Below are 15,752 nucleotides of genomic sequence, written 5' to 3'. Positions count from 1 at the left end.
TATTCCTGTTCGCATAGACTTTCGTCCAACCGACTACGCGGAGTTGTACTTCAACCAGATAGTCCGACTTCATGGGATCCCTTGTACTATTGTCTCAGATAGAGGACCACAGTTCACTGCTCGCTTTTGGGAGCACTTACACGGATTATTAGGGACTAAGCTCGTACGAAGTTCTGCCTATCATCCGCAAACCAATGGGCAAACTGAGCGGGTGAATCAAATCTTAGAAGATATGTTGAGAGCTTGTGTCATCTCGGCTAAGGGCTCATGGGAAAAATGGTTACCCCTAGCTGAATTCTCGTACAATAATAGTTATCAAGAGAGCATAAAGATGGCACCATTTGAAGCTTTGTATGGCCGAAAGTGTAGAACCCCGTTGAACTGGGTAGAAGCCGGTGAAAGGAGATATTATGGAATTGATTTCGTTCAAGAAGCTGAAGAACAAGTCCGTACTATCCAAACCCACATGGCCGCAGCTCAAGCTAGGCAGAAGAGTTATGCTGATCGACGTAGGAAACCTATTGAGTTCGAAGTTGGAGACTTCGTTTATCTAAAAGTCTCACCTATGAAGAGTGTCCAACGCTTTGGTGTGAAGCGAAAGCTTGCGCCGAGATATGTTGGTCCGTTTGAAATCATTGGACAAAGTGGTAAAGTGGCGTACAAGATTCAATTACCTCCTGAGATGAGTGCTATCTTCAATGTCTTTCATGTATCCCAATTGAAGAAATGTCTTCGCGTCCCTGAAGAGAGAGTTCCATTAGGGGATATCGAGTTAAAATCTGATTTGACCTTTGAAGAAAAGCCGGTTCGAGTGATTGACACTCGTGAGCGAGTGACTCAGAGTCGGGTAGTCAAGTTCTATAAAGTCATGTGGAGCAATCAGGGTAGTGAACGCGATGCAACGTGGGAAAGGGAAGACTATTTGAGGGAGGGTTATAAGGAATTCTTTCAACAATGGTACGCTTTTCAAATCTCGGGACGAGATTTTTATAAGGGGGGAGGGCTGTAACACCCCAGGTGTTTAGCTTCCACATTTGCACTGCATTTCATGAACACGAGCATCATGCATCCATTCATGAACTTATATCACATGGAACATAATTTCGAAACATTGCAACGTGTTGTATATTCATGTGTGTTGTTCTTTTATGAAATGTAAAGTGTGCAACACTTAAGTGCAACATGTGCCACTCACTTAGTGAAACAAGGTTAGTTAGTGCTATGCAACCCAATCATGAAACAAGTGAAACATGACTATGAAACAGTTGTAACATTCATGTGTTTTTCAGTGTTTCCGTACATACCTTGCTTGATACTTGTGTGACCAATGTGTGGTGTGGTTAATAATCATCCTAAGTAACTTAGTTACACCTAGAATGTCATTAGGAACAATGTTCATGTGGATCATTTTGCCTAATTAGGTTTCCAAGTCATGGTTGACCAATTTGGAACCCTAGAGCTCCTGTGTTTGACTGTTTAAAATGTGTAGCTTAGGATGTTTGCATGTCTGAGCAACCTAAAGCAAAGTTGTAGAGAATTTAATAAGGAACAAACTTTGTTTAGAAGCCAAGTCATGAAAAAGTGCACAACATGCTCCAAAAGGACCCACAAGTCAGATTTATGGTTGGATTCAACACTTAGAATTTTTCTAAGTATGAAACTGAGTTTTCAGTTTCATGAACTGGACTTTGGCTTGACTTTACTCTGTATTCGTTGAGAATTAGTCCTTGGCACTTAAATAGAAATTGAAGATGGAAGTACAGGCTACAACTTTCATGTTCATTGTTTCCTCTATGGCATCACGGTTTAGGAGTTAATCGGTGTTAAAATTCGCCTGTCAGTCGGGCTCGATGAACACTGAAACGAAAGTTTTAGTTCGGTCTTGGCCGACCGGCAACAGAGGTCGTCCGCTGCGTGGCGCCGCGCGTCACCGCCGGCCTGATCGGCCAGGCCACGTCGGGCCTGAGAGCGCCAGCACAAACCGCAGCACGCCACCGAGAGCCCCCCCTGTGCCTCAGTTCATTTCTTCGCTTCCTTCCTTCTCCTCCGCAGCCGTAGCAGCGGAACCACCGCTCCCCATTGCCGCCGCGAGCTTCGGCAAGCTCCCGCGCACTCACCACCGCGAAAACGCGCACTACACCTTCACCGAAGCTCCGCCGTGACCCCCTCTTGCTCGTCGTCATCTCCGCGTGGTCATTCGACCTCAGGTGAGGCCGCTGTCGGTGTTCCCGCACCGTCGCGCCCTCGCCGGAGATGGCGCTCACCGTGGCCAGCGCACCCCTGCACCCTTCTTCTACCCCTATCCCTCGTCTCGTCTTCCCCAGCTCGCATAGTCGCTCCAGTGAAGACGCTACCTTCCAGGTCGGTCCAGTCCGGCCAGAACGCGGCCGCGCGCCGCCATGCGCCATGGCCGAGCCGCCGAGCTCCGTGGCCAGAGTACCTCTAGGTCGATTGAGGTTAAGTTAAGTAGGTCAATCGATGCGGGTGGTAGTGGTGGTCACGCCGGTGAAGTCGATTTCGCCGGAGGGGCCGCCGCCGGTGAGCTGCGCCGTCTTCCGCGCCGTCGCAGCCGTGTCCTCTGTTTCGTCTCGCTGACCGGTGGGGTCGGTTGTCAGCCGGGTCCCACACGTCAGTGGCTAGGGATTTTTAAGGATAGTTCAAAAATACAGTTTTGATTGCTTATTTGATATTTTTGTATCTCCTGTTTTGTAGATCCAAATTGAGTACTTCCAATTTTGTTAGACTCTCTGTGAGGTCTAGTATTTAAGAAAAATATGTCTTGAGCACTTTATGAAGAAATTTTGGATGAATTAAATAGGAACTTGAAATGTGTTTTTGAATGCATGCAAACTTGTTTAAATCATATCTTGAGTTTCTGTGATCCAAAAATTATGAAATTTTGTGGGTAAGCTAGTATTGTATAGTAGAAGCTCTGGTTAAAATTTGAGAGTCATTGCTTGTGTAGTTTTTAAGTTATAGATTTTCCTTTTATCATTGGTAGATACTTGGGTAAATTTTAGTAAATTAATTATGAATCCTATGGACATGAAACTTGGTAGGTAGTATCTTGGTACCTTATAGATGCTAGGAAAAATATGAAATCTGTTGCTTGACACTTTTCACTAGGGTTTCCTAATTATGCCATTTTAAGCCATTCTGTCTTACCATTTTTGTGTAGGCTGTCGTACTTACTAAAATGGTGTGAAATTTTTATGGTAGTCTACTTGGACCATGTAGGGTCTACTGTAATTTTTGTAGATTTAATGGTGTAGCTTTCATATATGTTTACTATTTCCACTAATTAATTAAATAAATTAAGAAAGGTAGTAAAAGAAATGTTTTGGTGATGAACACTTTACTTTCTGGTGTTCTTGTGATATGTGTGATATATCAGTAAAGTTAGTTTTGTCCAATTAAGTGTTTATATCATAAGTTAGTAATTAATTGTTTGCATTATGTCCCTCTGGACAGATCTGGGGACTTTGAAAGGTTCCCCATGATATTTTGGTTTTCTGTGATTGAATTGAATACAAGAGTTGTAGATAATCTATATAGCTAGCTCCTGTCAAAATTTGAGATCAATTGGCCTAGTAGTTTAGAAACTACAGCTGTTTAAAGTTAGGTTGCAGTTTTTGCTGATTCTCTGCCTTGTGAGGATAGACTTCGGTTGATTGATGAATTCGACCTGGTAAAGGTTTGAATCATGCTTTGAGTTCTGAAAATGTATTATAGACAATTTTATAAGCTTTTCAGGTTGTCTTGTTGCATATCATTTGGATTTATAAATCTTCAGTTATGACTAGTTTACTGCGCCGCTACATAGCATTCATTTTGCTGAAATACAAATGCTTGAGTGTATGCTTGTGCAATGTTCTCATTGATTGTTTAGGGGTTAGCCTAACTTAAGAATATGCTTAGGTGCAGGTGCTAGGTCATTAACGGAAGATGAGCAATTATACCTTAGGTTGTATAAACGTGGTAAGTGAAAGTGATTTGAATAGGGCTTAAGTTGGAATATGCAAACTACAGCGAACATGTGCATTCCCCGAGCATCCCCGACATTCATACATGTGCATCCATGATATTTATCTTGCGCATTCATGCAATAGGTGTGCCGGAGGGAGTGACGTTGCTGGAGTTCGAGGGAGCCAACCAAGAGGAGGAACCCGAGGTGCAGGAAGCCGACGAAGCAGTCGCCGCGGAGGAATTGCCCGAGTGCCCTGACCACCAGCCTTCCTCGTTCCTGAAAGGCAAGCCCCGGAGCATATTAAGCCTCCTATGTTTTCACAAATACATTGAGTATCTTTTATTGTTGATGATGCATTAAGTATAGGAATTGGTTGGAACCAATTGCTGCATTATATATCCTTCCTTGTCCAGATATCGCACTAAAATCCCATTTAAGTCCAGGACGGGTTAAATGCTTAGCCACGCTTAGTGCGGTAGAAGTCAGGTGATTTCCTGTCACCTGCGAGCTTTAGGATGAGGTGGATCACGGTTGGCTATATTTGCTATCGTGGAAAAGAACCATGTAAATAATGAATTAAGACCGGGCGGGGTCTTGTGTAGGTTTGAACATAGTGACTCCGTCTGAGTCGTTTAAGGACCGATACGCTGTACGTCCTCATGTCATGTTGAACGCAGCCTAACACTTAGCTGGCCGGATAAGTCGTTCCGACCGCGAAGCCTAGTAGCTCGATTCAGGCCGGGAACGCGAGCAGTGGCGGCACTCTGGAGGTAGTAAGGATGTGCGGAGAGCCATTGGCATAAGTCCAAGGCGGGTTAGAGTCCCGAACAACCTTGGCAGAGTGGTTCTCTGAGAATGCCGATCTGTTCGGACCCGCGACTCCTGAATTGTACCAAAGGTGACTTGTTGCGACCCTGACGGGGGAAGCAGGGTTTGTGTTTAGGAATACCCCTCCAGCTGGATAGGAATCGATTCGAATCGCCGTCTCTCCCGGATAGTGAGAACTTGACTGAGCAGCGGCAACGTAGATTCAATTAATTTAACGATATGGTTAAAGGGATGATGATAAAGTTGCCACAATGAATACCCGATATGGTTATTAATGTTTTGCACCCTAATAAAATGATTGCTTAGTACAGGTGCTAATATAGATGATAGGTTAATGGCTAAAAAGTTACTGCTAGTTTAGGTTAAGAGTTGATCATACTACTTGTGCTTTTCTGCAAAAAGAAAGTGTCAGCCAGCTCCACTACATTAAGCTATGCATAATCCTTGGTGTCATTTGTTTGGTTTTCGACGGGTAAGTCTAGCTGAGTACATTCCCATACTCAGGGTTTATTCCCTCTTGTTGCAGATGACCTCCTATATCAGGGATTCTGCAAGTATTGTCTCCACCCGGCGGGTGATGAGGACTAGATCATGGGCATGATCTCCCTTCTCTTATCTGAATGCTTTTGCGGTCTGTGATCAGCGAACCAGTATGTGTATTTGAACTCGGTGTGTGAGTTAAACTATTTGCTTCCGCATATTTTACAAGACTTGTTTTGTAATAACAATGACTCTGTGATGATGTAATCTATTTGCAAACATCTGTGAAATGTTGTAACGTACGATATGTTATGTTGGATTACTGTGATCTTGGTTGTATGCAAGTTGGTTTGAAATCCTTCGAGATTTCGGTTGACTACCGGGTTTATATGGGCTCAAGTTCGAGAATTTGATCGTTCCGGCGATTGTTTTTGTACTTGTGCTCTTATAAATTGGTCGGTTCCATGACACATAGTTCACCTTCGCTATGAGAGGTGGTCGGGCGTTGAACTTCTGATTGTTGGCCTGGTTCTGAGGTGCTTGCTGGTTCTGCTTCTTAGGACACTGATGAGCATAGTGACCTACTTCTCCACATCGGTAATAGGCATTGGGATTGTTGGGTGCACCACTCTTCACAGGAGCATTGTTAGTCACTCCCTGGCATGTTGCAGGATTGCTAGTCTGTTGCGGGGGACGCTGATTTCCAAACTGTTGCTGATACTGAGGGCGTTGTTGGAACTAGTTCCGCTGAGGATACTGACCACGGTTTCCCTGATGAGTTGGTCCTTGATTCCTCTGCTGGAAACCTTGCTGGGGATAAGCACGTGGGCGAGTGTTACTTCCAGAAGCTTGCCCTTGGAGCCTTCTCTTCTTAGCTTCCATCTCCTTGCGCTTATCATCAATCACGATTGCGCGATTCACCAAAGACTGGAAGTTAGGATAAGTATTAGACATCAGCTGGAGCTGCAGTCCATCATAGAGTCCCTTGAGGAAACGGCGTTGCTTATCCTTGTCGTCTGCCACATCATTAGGAGCGTAGCGAGATAGTTGTGCGAACTTGTCCCGATATTCCGCCACAGTCATTGATCCTTGCTTGAGAGATCTGAATTCTTCCTGCTTCAGTTCCACTAGTCCATCAGGAATATGGTATGATCGGAAACTGTCCTTAAATTCCTGCCAAGTGATATCAGGGGCATTGTTGGGACGTCCAAACTGGAATGATTCCCACCAATCCTGAGCAGCTCCTTGGAGTTGCCCGGAAGCATACAACACTTTCTCCAGGTCGTTGCATTGTGCTATGTTCAGTTGTTTCTCCATAGCACGCAACCAATCATCGGCCTCCATAGGGTCTGTGGCATGTGTGAACACCGGTGGACGACCTTTCATAAACTCTCCACGCTTATCTCTAACCTGGACAGGCGGTGGACCTCTTGCAGGTTCATTGTCCAAGCGCTGCATCATAGCTTGCATCAGCTGCGCTTGCATTCCCAATATCTGCTCCATGGTCACAGGTGGCGGTGGTGGATTCATAAGAGCATCACGCCCACGAGCACGGCCTCTGCCCCTTCCTCCTCTTGCGGCCATCTGTTTTCCAACAAATGTGCAAAATTTAGAGATTTTTCCAATTACAAAGAGCTTACAAGAGACAAGAACAATGCTGAAAATTTTTTGGGCAAGATTCAAATTCAGCAGTTCAGTAAAACTGTTATAACTCAAGTTTCCAAGATCCAACAGAGGTGCACCAAGATTCGTTAGAAAGCTTAGGACATCAGCTACAGCTTTCATTTAGACCACTTTTACAGATTCAAAACTGCACATAGTCAAAAATAGAGCTAAACCGAAACTGTTCTGAGTTCCAGACAGCGCAGGAACATCAACTTGTGCCAATTAGATCTCCCAAACCTGAATAGCTATTGACGTGATTCCAAAGAAACTTGAAAGACACAGAGGTCTAGTTATCTCCACAAAAATTTCAGAATTTTTATCATCCCAGATTTCGAGTTACCAGATAAAGAACACAAGCTGCTCCAGAAATCAGCACAGCAGAGATAAGATAAAATGATACTTCTGCATTAAAATTTCATTCTAAATTTAAAGTTCCAAACTAAGGAAGTTGTGGACATGCCCACAAACTTCTAGCAACCAATCAAAATACCAAATCAACCAAGTTCACAAATCAAACATCTAATCAACCAAGTTCACAAGACCAACAAGACTAAATAAGGACTCGAACTAACGACATGATAATCTAGATCAAGGCACCTAACACCTATGGAGCGATGTCAATCATGGTGAAGGAACGGCGCTTCTTCTTATAGATGGAAGGCTGTCCCAGTTGTGCTCGAAGTTCATCCACTTGTTTCTGCAGACGTCTCTGCGCCCTTTGAGATGCGCGCAGTTCTCCTTTGACCTCATCATCCACTCCCTGCATAGCGTGGACATGCTGCACCGTTGCCTCCAGAGTTGGGTCATTCTCTGGTGGAGCCAAAACCTGCCAAACACCCTCATGATCATTTCGAGGAAGGAACCTGAAGCGATCCTCCCTCATGGCCTCGAAGCGACAACCATGGTAGTGGATGTAGGCATTCTGTGCTGCATCCTCCATGCCATCCAAAGCATGGGCTCTCCTGGCAGGGGCACTATGGATAGTCTCCACCTCATGTCCATTGATGATATCATTCCATGCAGTGACCACCAGCTCTACCTTCTAGAAGGTAGCCTTCAGTGGGTGCTTGTACTCAGCGCAGTGGTAGCTGATGGAGGCGTGCAAGTCGGGGAAGTAGTCGTCCAGCGCGTGGGTGAGGAGAGTGTGGTAGTAGGCTATCTCTGGAACTGGCTTGAAGTAGTACTTGCACTTCCAGCCAATCTCCTCGTCCTCCACGGGAGCAACTAGGGAGGGTGCAGGTGTAGGGGAAGTAGCCGTCGACTCCTCAGGTGTAGCTACCACAGGGTAGACGGGCACGGCGACTGGTGTAGGGGTAGGTGTAGGCGTCGGTGTAGCCATCTCCTCATCGTCAGAGATGATCACAATCTCCCTCTCCACCGGTGGGGCACGCGGGGTGAACATGGCACGATAGCCGGCGGTGCTGAGTCGAGCAGTCTTCGGATTATGAGACATCTATAGATTTAAAGTGAGATAGAATTAGAATCAACAATTTTAAATAATAGATTAAGGTATGAAAAGCATAAATGTTTTAATAAAATAACAAGAATAAGTCAGTAAGCAAGAAACCAGAGGAGCAAAGCTGCTAAAACGACCATTTTCTAACTAGGCTGGCGTCCTACAGTCAACACGGCTCTGATACCAATTTGTCACACCCAATTTTAAGGATAAAATTGAATGCACAAAACTCGTGTGTGCCCAGGAATCAATCATACACACAAGCTAACAAATTAAATAGTATCATCACGGTGTTTCATACATCAGAGTTATAACAAAACTTAGTCTTATACATCACAGCGGAATAATAAAAAGATAATAAACTCTCGTGGCCGTCATCACAGGGAAGGTCAACTGGTTGACCACAAGCCTAATAATCCTCCGGGAAATCCTCATACCCGTTGTCATCTGTTACCCATCCGGGATTTTTATCCAAGTAAAGAAAATAAACAAGTGTAAGTACATTCCGTACTTAGCAAGCTAACATGGGGTTATGAAGCTCAAAAAGGATAGACTCTGGTTTACTGCAGTTAGCATTTTTAATAGGTCAAACTTTTATTCTCAAGTATAATCATGTTATGCTTAAGCTCCCATTTAATTCCCATAAGAACAAATATCAAGGTCAGGTGTACCATATATCATCGTTGAACAACTTTAAATGATCATCAACAATTAAACAGTTATTCTGTGAGTTTTTCGGGCCGCTCGTAACCGTGAGCACGGCTGTTATAACAGTTTGTTACCCTCTGCAGAGGTGGTGCACATTCACCACGAGTCGTGATCCCCATATGCCCGGGTTAATTACTCCCATGTCACTACCAAGGTGAGCAGGCAGGGTACACTATGAAGCCATTTCATAGGTTTCCCTAACAAGTTAGGGCCGCTAGGTTTCCTTGGTAGGCAGATGTAGGAACCCCCCTTTCCTATGGCACAAATCCATCGCGGCTATACACATAGGAACAGAGGCAGCCCTATACCCAAAGTGGCAAGCCCCATTTGCGCCAAAAAGGTAACCTCTAACCAGCTAGGAAAGGTCCTATTACTGAGCTAAAGTCAGAGCCATATGACTCTCCCGGTTGCACTGTCAGTCCCAGCTTTTGCCGACAGATAAGTCCTTATGGAGGACCAGGAGCAACATGAACAAAGGTCATTTGCACTTTCGCCCTATGGAACAGTTGTTATAATTCATATTACTCACTTTGTTCCATAGTATCATTCATCAATATGTATATCAAGTTCAGTTAGAGCACTAGCAATCTACCCATATGCATTTAACCCATAGGAGACAAGGAACAGGATAACAATCACTAGGATGTCCTTACGGGTATCAAAATTAGACACATGCAAATGAGTAATTGCTTAAAGTGAAATAGGACATCAAGGAAGGCCCATGTTATACTTGCCTTGGTTCACAAACTCGTGCTGGTCCTGCTGGTCGTCGAAGAGTTCTTGGTCTCCCATGTTTTCCTCACCGTCTGAACGCAACCAACACGGCAACATACAACATTCCAAAAGCATTCATGCAAAGCAAACATTCCTATCATTAGAACAGTACACCAACAGTATTGAAATCAAGATAAAATGTTTGTAAAACTAATCTACGTTTCGCTACGATCACGTCAACGCGAAGTTCACGAAAAACGGAGCTAAAATTTGAAAGTTATGATTAAAACGGGTTTTCTAATAGTCCTATATTTAATTAAATCTTATCATGAAATTAAAAAGTTCCAAACTTGACTAATAGTAGCTCCAACATGTAGCTTATGAAATTACGAAGCTAACGCGATTTGAATGGATCAATTTGGAGCTAAAACGACAATTTTATAAGCGAAACAGTTCGAATGGCATTTCTGTAAATATTGAAAGCGTACTTTTGACTTAAATAGTGAAGTTTACGCTTTCCAAACGGGATTGCGCATTCGGGGAATTATGCCTTGGACTACGGGTTCAATTCGGTGAAACTAGGAGGGCTCTTTAGCAAATCTACCCGCAAAGGGGTATCTTCTATTCCTGGCCGTTGATCACGCGAGGGACGGCTAGGATCGGCCTGGGGGGTTCGGCCGGCCAGAACAGTAACACCAGCGAGGCTAGCCATGGCCGGCGGCAAAGATCACGCCGGCGAGCTCGGTTAGGGGGGCTAGGGTCCGCCAAATGGGAAACCGAGGGCACCCAAGAGCTCGGGGGGGAGAAGGGGGTCGCGCACAGGTCGAGAAGACGGCCGGAGGGGAAAGCCGGGGCGCGGGCGCCATGGCCGGCGGCATGGAGCTCACGACGCTCGCGGATTGAGCGCTATAAGCCATGAAACGCGAAATGAACTACATGGGGAGAGAGAGGGGACCACGGTGAAGCTCACAGCGGGGAAAGATGGAGTCGACGGTGGCTCGGGGAAGACGGCGACGCGGACGGCAGACGGCAATCCTCGAAGCTCCTCCGTGCGGCAGTTGCGGCCGAGAATGAGGCGAAAATGGAGCGGGGGCAGCAGGGGGCGTGCGAGGGGGGCTCGGCTCCTATTTGTAGCGGCCAGGGAGCGGGGAGGACGCTCCCACGACGCGCGTCGTGGCGGCGGTTGCTGCAGCGCCAGGCGCGGGCGGTTGCCGAGCCGCGTGGTGAAGACGGCGCCGACAAGCGGGCCCGGGCAGTCAGCGGCTGGGCACGGGCGGTTGCCTGGTGCGGGCGACGCCGAGGCGTGCGGCTGCTGGGCTGGGCGCGGCAGTTGCTGGGCCGCACGTAGCTGGGCCGGCGCGGAGCGCGCGGCTAGGCTGGCGGCAGGCGCTGGGCCGTGGGAGGGAGCTGGGCCAGCGGAAAGAAGAAAAGCCAGCGGGCCGAATCTGAGGAAGGGAGGGAAAGGAAGGAATTTCCTTTTTCTTTTTATAAATAAAATTTTCAAACTCATTTTCAAAAGGTTTTTAAAATCTTTTAGCATTTGAACAAAACCACCCGTCACAGAAATAAATATGCAATAGCATGAATGCATCAACATGTTTCTATTCTTGTATTTTCTTTTAATTTCATAAAAGAAATATTATTTCCTAATTTGAATTGCACATATAATTGCATATTTAAATCAAATTTACTATTTTAAAAAGAATTCAAATTTTAGGGTGTTACAGTGGGGCCCACCTTTGGTAGAGGTGTCTACAACACAAATCACTATAGCTTAGCTGGACATCCTACTTCCATGAACAATGCCCAGACTTGGTCACCATTCCTATACCACACTGGCCATGGAAGTAGGAACAATAGCTAGATGGCCACATTGGCTATTGGCCAGCAACAAGAGCTGATGGGAGCTAGTAGTTCTTTAGTGGCTCCGACCATGGAGGCAGATGGGGGCCACTTGGACTAGACTAGTGATAAGCTGGGAAATCTTCTTTGTACTCGGTGGATGATGAATGCGGACATGAACTAGGTTTTATACACCATCTAGTTTGCCAAGTTGCATGGTGGCCTATAGTTCATCCTATATATGTGGGTTAAGTGTCATAGTATATTCTTATTCTAGAGTGTGAGCAACTTTGTTGTCATGAAATATTGTGTGGTACTTTCAAATGTATGTGTCTTGTTTCATTCTAGCATTTTACTTAGTCTGGTGTATCGGGTATGTCAGAATCAACATTACATTGAGCTTATTTATTTATTAATTATTCTTAGCTATGCACTAGATTTTTTACTTACCCTATTTTATATTATTTCATTGTTTTAATGGTTGGATGTGGGACTTATACTCTAATATTATTGATGACATTAGATAGATTAGAGAAGTAGAAGATGCAAATTCCATAGGCATATATCTATCACTAAGGAAATGTAAGACTCCCATGTACAAACTGATCCTAACCTATGCACACATGTATGCAACTTGTTCCTCTAGAGGGTGGCATGCCACACATTACATTGTTGTACTTTTTCACTTTGAAGTATTCTATGGTTTTGGAATTTTTACATGGAATCAATCGAGATTATGATATTAAATTTTCAAGTATCTAAATATTACCAACTAATCCAAACAAGGGATAAATTCATTACAAGATAAAACATGAATGATACAAATAAACAATCAACACCACAAAGATATATTAATAATAGTAAATGGTGACGAGGACAACAAGACAAGGCTAGGTTCCTATAATGACCTTTCCTCAATAACTTGGTCAAGGAAGAAACATTATTGCAGGTGCAATAGTAGGGGATCTCAATCTACCATGAATGAGGTTAGAAGACCACCCGACCCTATTAACATGACGTGTCGCTACTATATAAAACTAAAACACAATGATTCAAGATTGAGACAAAGGAAGAGGGCCAAAACACCTTTGGCATGGTTGGTACGTCACTTGATGTGTTAGGCGACTATTAAAAAAACCTAGTAGCATGCTCCTTTGCTCTATCATGACATGTTGGAATCGAAGAACATAAATGCCAAAAGATGAATAGTGAGCGAGGGAGAAGGGGGTTAGACAACCCCTCAAGGCAGTCAGCACCGAGAAGTAGCAGCAGTGCAGCACGTACATACCCCCTCCGTCCCAAATTAAATGAGAATATAGGTCTTAGTGCGTCTACCAAGAACAAAGAGAAAAGACAAAAATACCTCTATCATAATTGTGTTCTCTCTCCTACGCTTCTCCTTTCTCTATCTAGATCCATTAAAGTACTCCTCTAGCTATGGTCGCCAGTGTCGCCCACCATGGCCTCATTGACCTGGGCAAGCGCACCTCCCCCTCACCAGCGCATGGGCCATGCCGATGGCCCCATCATCCTATGTGACGGTGCCTCCGCCTCGCCGGCACATAGGCCACGCTCAGCAAACTTGTTGACCTAGGCACGAGGCCAGCACTCACTTTCTCATCGACCTAGGTGAGAGTGCCCCCCATCGTCGACGTGGTTGTGGCCTCATTGACCTAGGTGAGCTCGCCTCCCCCTCGCCGGTGCATGGGTCATGCCCGCCTTGCTGACCCCTGTGCTCGAACGAGTGCTCCTCCATGCTGGCGTGTAGGCCTCTCCCAACGTGGTAACATCTCTAGCTCGAGGCCATGCCAGCTCTCGCCGGAGGCGGAGAAGAGGAGGTGGGGCAACGATGGAGAAGAAGGGGAGGGTGGACCACCGATGGAGAAAGAGGAGGGAGGGTGCCAAATCTCAGCAAAGGAGTGAAGGCATCGGATCCCACCATTAGAGAAGAGGAGGGGCCTCCTTCCGGTGGTGGAGGTGGAGAAAGAGACCACCTTAGGGTGGGGACGAAGATGGACACCAGGAAGGACTGAGCGGACGAGATGGGAGAGGAACAAGTGGATAAGACGGAGAAGGTGAGACCCACCACTAGAGGCTAAAACGCCACTCTGTTCTAGAAAATGAACTTAATCCTAGAACATCACTTTTTTGGGGCGGAGGGAGTATTTTCTATGATTGTTTTTTACTAGGTAGCTAGATAAAAAATAGTATATACTCCCTCTATCCTTGAATAAATAGATTACTAGTTCAATAATTTGTCTATAAATAAATCAATCTCTATGATGTTAAATGGTTCACTAGCTCATTTATTTTCCTCGAAGTCTTCTCACATTTACTGCACTCCCCTCCATCTCCGAGTCTAGTGTTGAGTTTGTGCATTTGAATGTGTGTAGTAAATGCTACAGTTAGTGTGATATTAGAACAATCACCTATCAGTGTGCAACTACTTTAGTTAATTAAGGCTAGTATGATCGTTTCTTTGTCATACTAATTTGTCCTAAACTTGCTATGAATCTATTTATTCAGGGACAGAAAGAGTATTTTACATCACATATTTTGATAAGCAGTATTTACGTAGGGAGGAGATAGAATCATAGTTGCTTATAGTTAGGAAAAATCACTTTATTTGTTTTCTTTTTGCTATGTATATGCTTAGGTGAAATCTAAAGTTTCTAAACAAGAAACATGCTCAAAATTAAGTTTCAATTTGAAAGTAAATTTAGAATCATTAAACATGTTTTTAATTATTTTAGATTTATTTTTAAATTTAAACTTGATTTTTTAGCATGTGCTTTGTTAACAAACTTGGGTTTCACCTAAGCATATATATAGAAATAAATAGCTGACAAAATACTTCTTTTTCAATCACGAATTTAGATGTTTTTTATTTTTTAGAGATTATTTTAGGGCTAAACAACTTACTCAAAAACTTAAATATAGAAATACATAAGAAATTTTAATTGAAAACAACTAGCAAATACTCCCTCGGTCCCAAAATAATATTATTCTCAATTCTCGAGAAGTTAAATATTTTAAACTTTGATCAAATACATATAGAAATATTAAAATTTATGGTGAATCTATTTTTTTCTTTTTCCTATTTTTGATAGTTGCATCAAAAAAGTAATTCATAACTTTTTACACATAAAGTCGGATGGAGACGAACGTTATCTTAAAATTGTAGCTATTGAATGGTCCTAAATGGCTAGAGGGGGTGAATAATCTAATTAAAAATCTACAAATTCACTAGAGCGAATTGTTAGACAACAATAAGACGATATAGCAGTTTTGCTCTAGCTCTACACAGGTGAAATGGAAGCCACCTACCACAAGCTAGTTGCTGTGATCTCTATGTCACACAAACAAGTTAACTAGCTAAGTTGCTACTACTACAACTAGTGAGCTAGTGAAGAAACTAATTATTACAACCAATTACAATCTAGCAAAACTAGCAACAAGCTCTACACAAGATAAGAACTAATAATGTAAAGAGCAAGTGTAGGAGTGATATACCAAGCCGGCAAGAGACAAATCAGCCACAAGAATACCAAGTAGACACAATGATTTAACCCCGAGGTTCAATTGCTTGCCGGCAATCTACGTCCTCATTATGAAGACACACTCACTTGGTGGCTCACGTGCTAATAGGAATCACACACTTAGCGCAACACTTGGGCATCGTCAGAACCAACACAGAGAGGATACTCAGTGTCACAAGCAATCCACTAGAATTGCCTTTTGCGAATCTCCCAGCAGGGAAGGCACAAGAACCCCTCACAAATCACCTAATTAGAGCCAGAGACAATCACCACCCTCCGCTCAATGATCACTGCTGCTCGAAGCCATCTAGGTGGCGGCAACCACTAAGAGTAACAAGAATTCCCACTGCTCACACAATCTCTAGTGCCACTAGATGCTCAAACTCTAAGCAAATGCAACTAGGATCACTCCCAATTCTCACTTGGATGATGAATAAATGAAGGAGATGAGTCAGGAGATATTTGGCTTAGCTCACAAGGATGTATCACTTATGAAAATGTCAAAGAGGGTGAACCTAAGTCGGCCAACATATATTTATAGAGGCCCTAAGCC

General features: G+C 44.1%; 1 pseudogene; it reads left to right on the top strand.

The window, feature by feature from the left end:
- Positions 1 to 11,844, top strand: part of LOC136492957 (transcription factor DIVARICATA-like) — a 28,319-nt pseudogene extending 16,475 nt beyond the window's left edge.
- Positions 11,845 to 15,752: the final 3,908 nt, after the last annotated feature.

The sequence above is a fragment of the Miscanthus floridulus genome, chromosome 1 (genome assembly GCF_019320115.1).
Source record: "Miscanthus floridulus cultivar M001 chromosome 1, ASM1932011v1, whole genome shotgun sequence".
NCBI lineage: Eukaryota > Viridiplantae > Streptophyta > Magnoliopsida > Poales > Poaceae > Miscanthus > Miscanthus floridulus.
The sequence above is the reverse complement of the archived record's forward strand: the minus strand, read 5'-3'. Positions and strand labels throughout refer to the sequence as shown.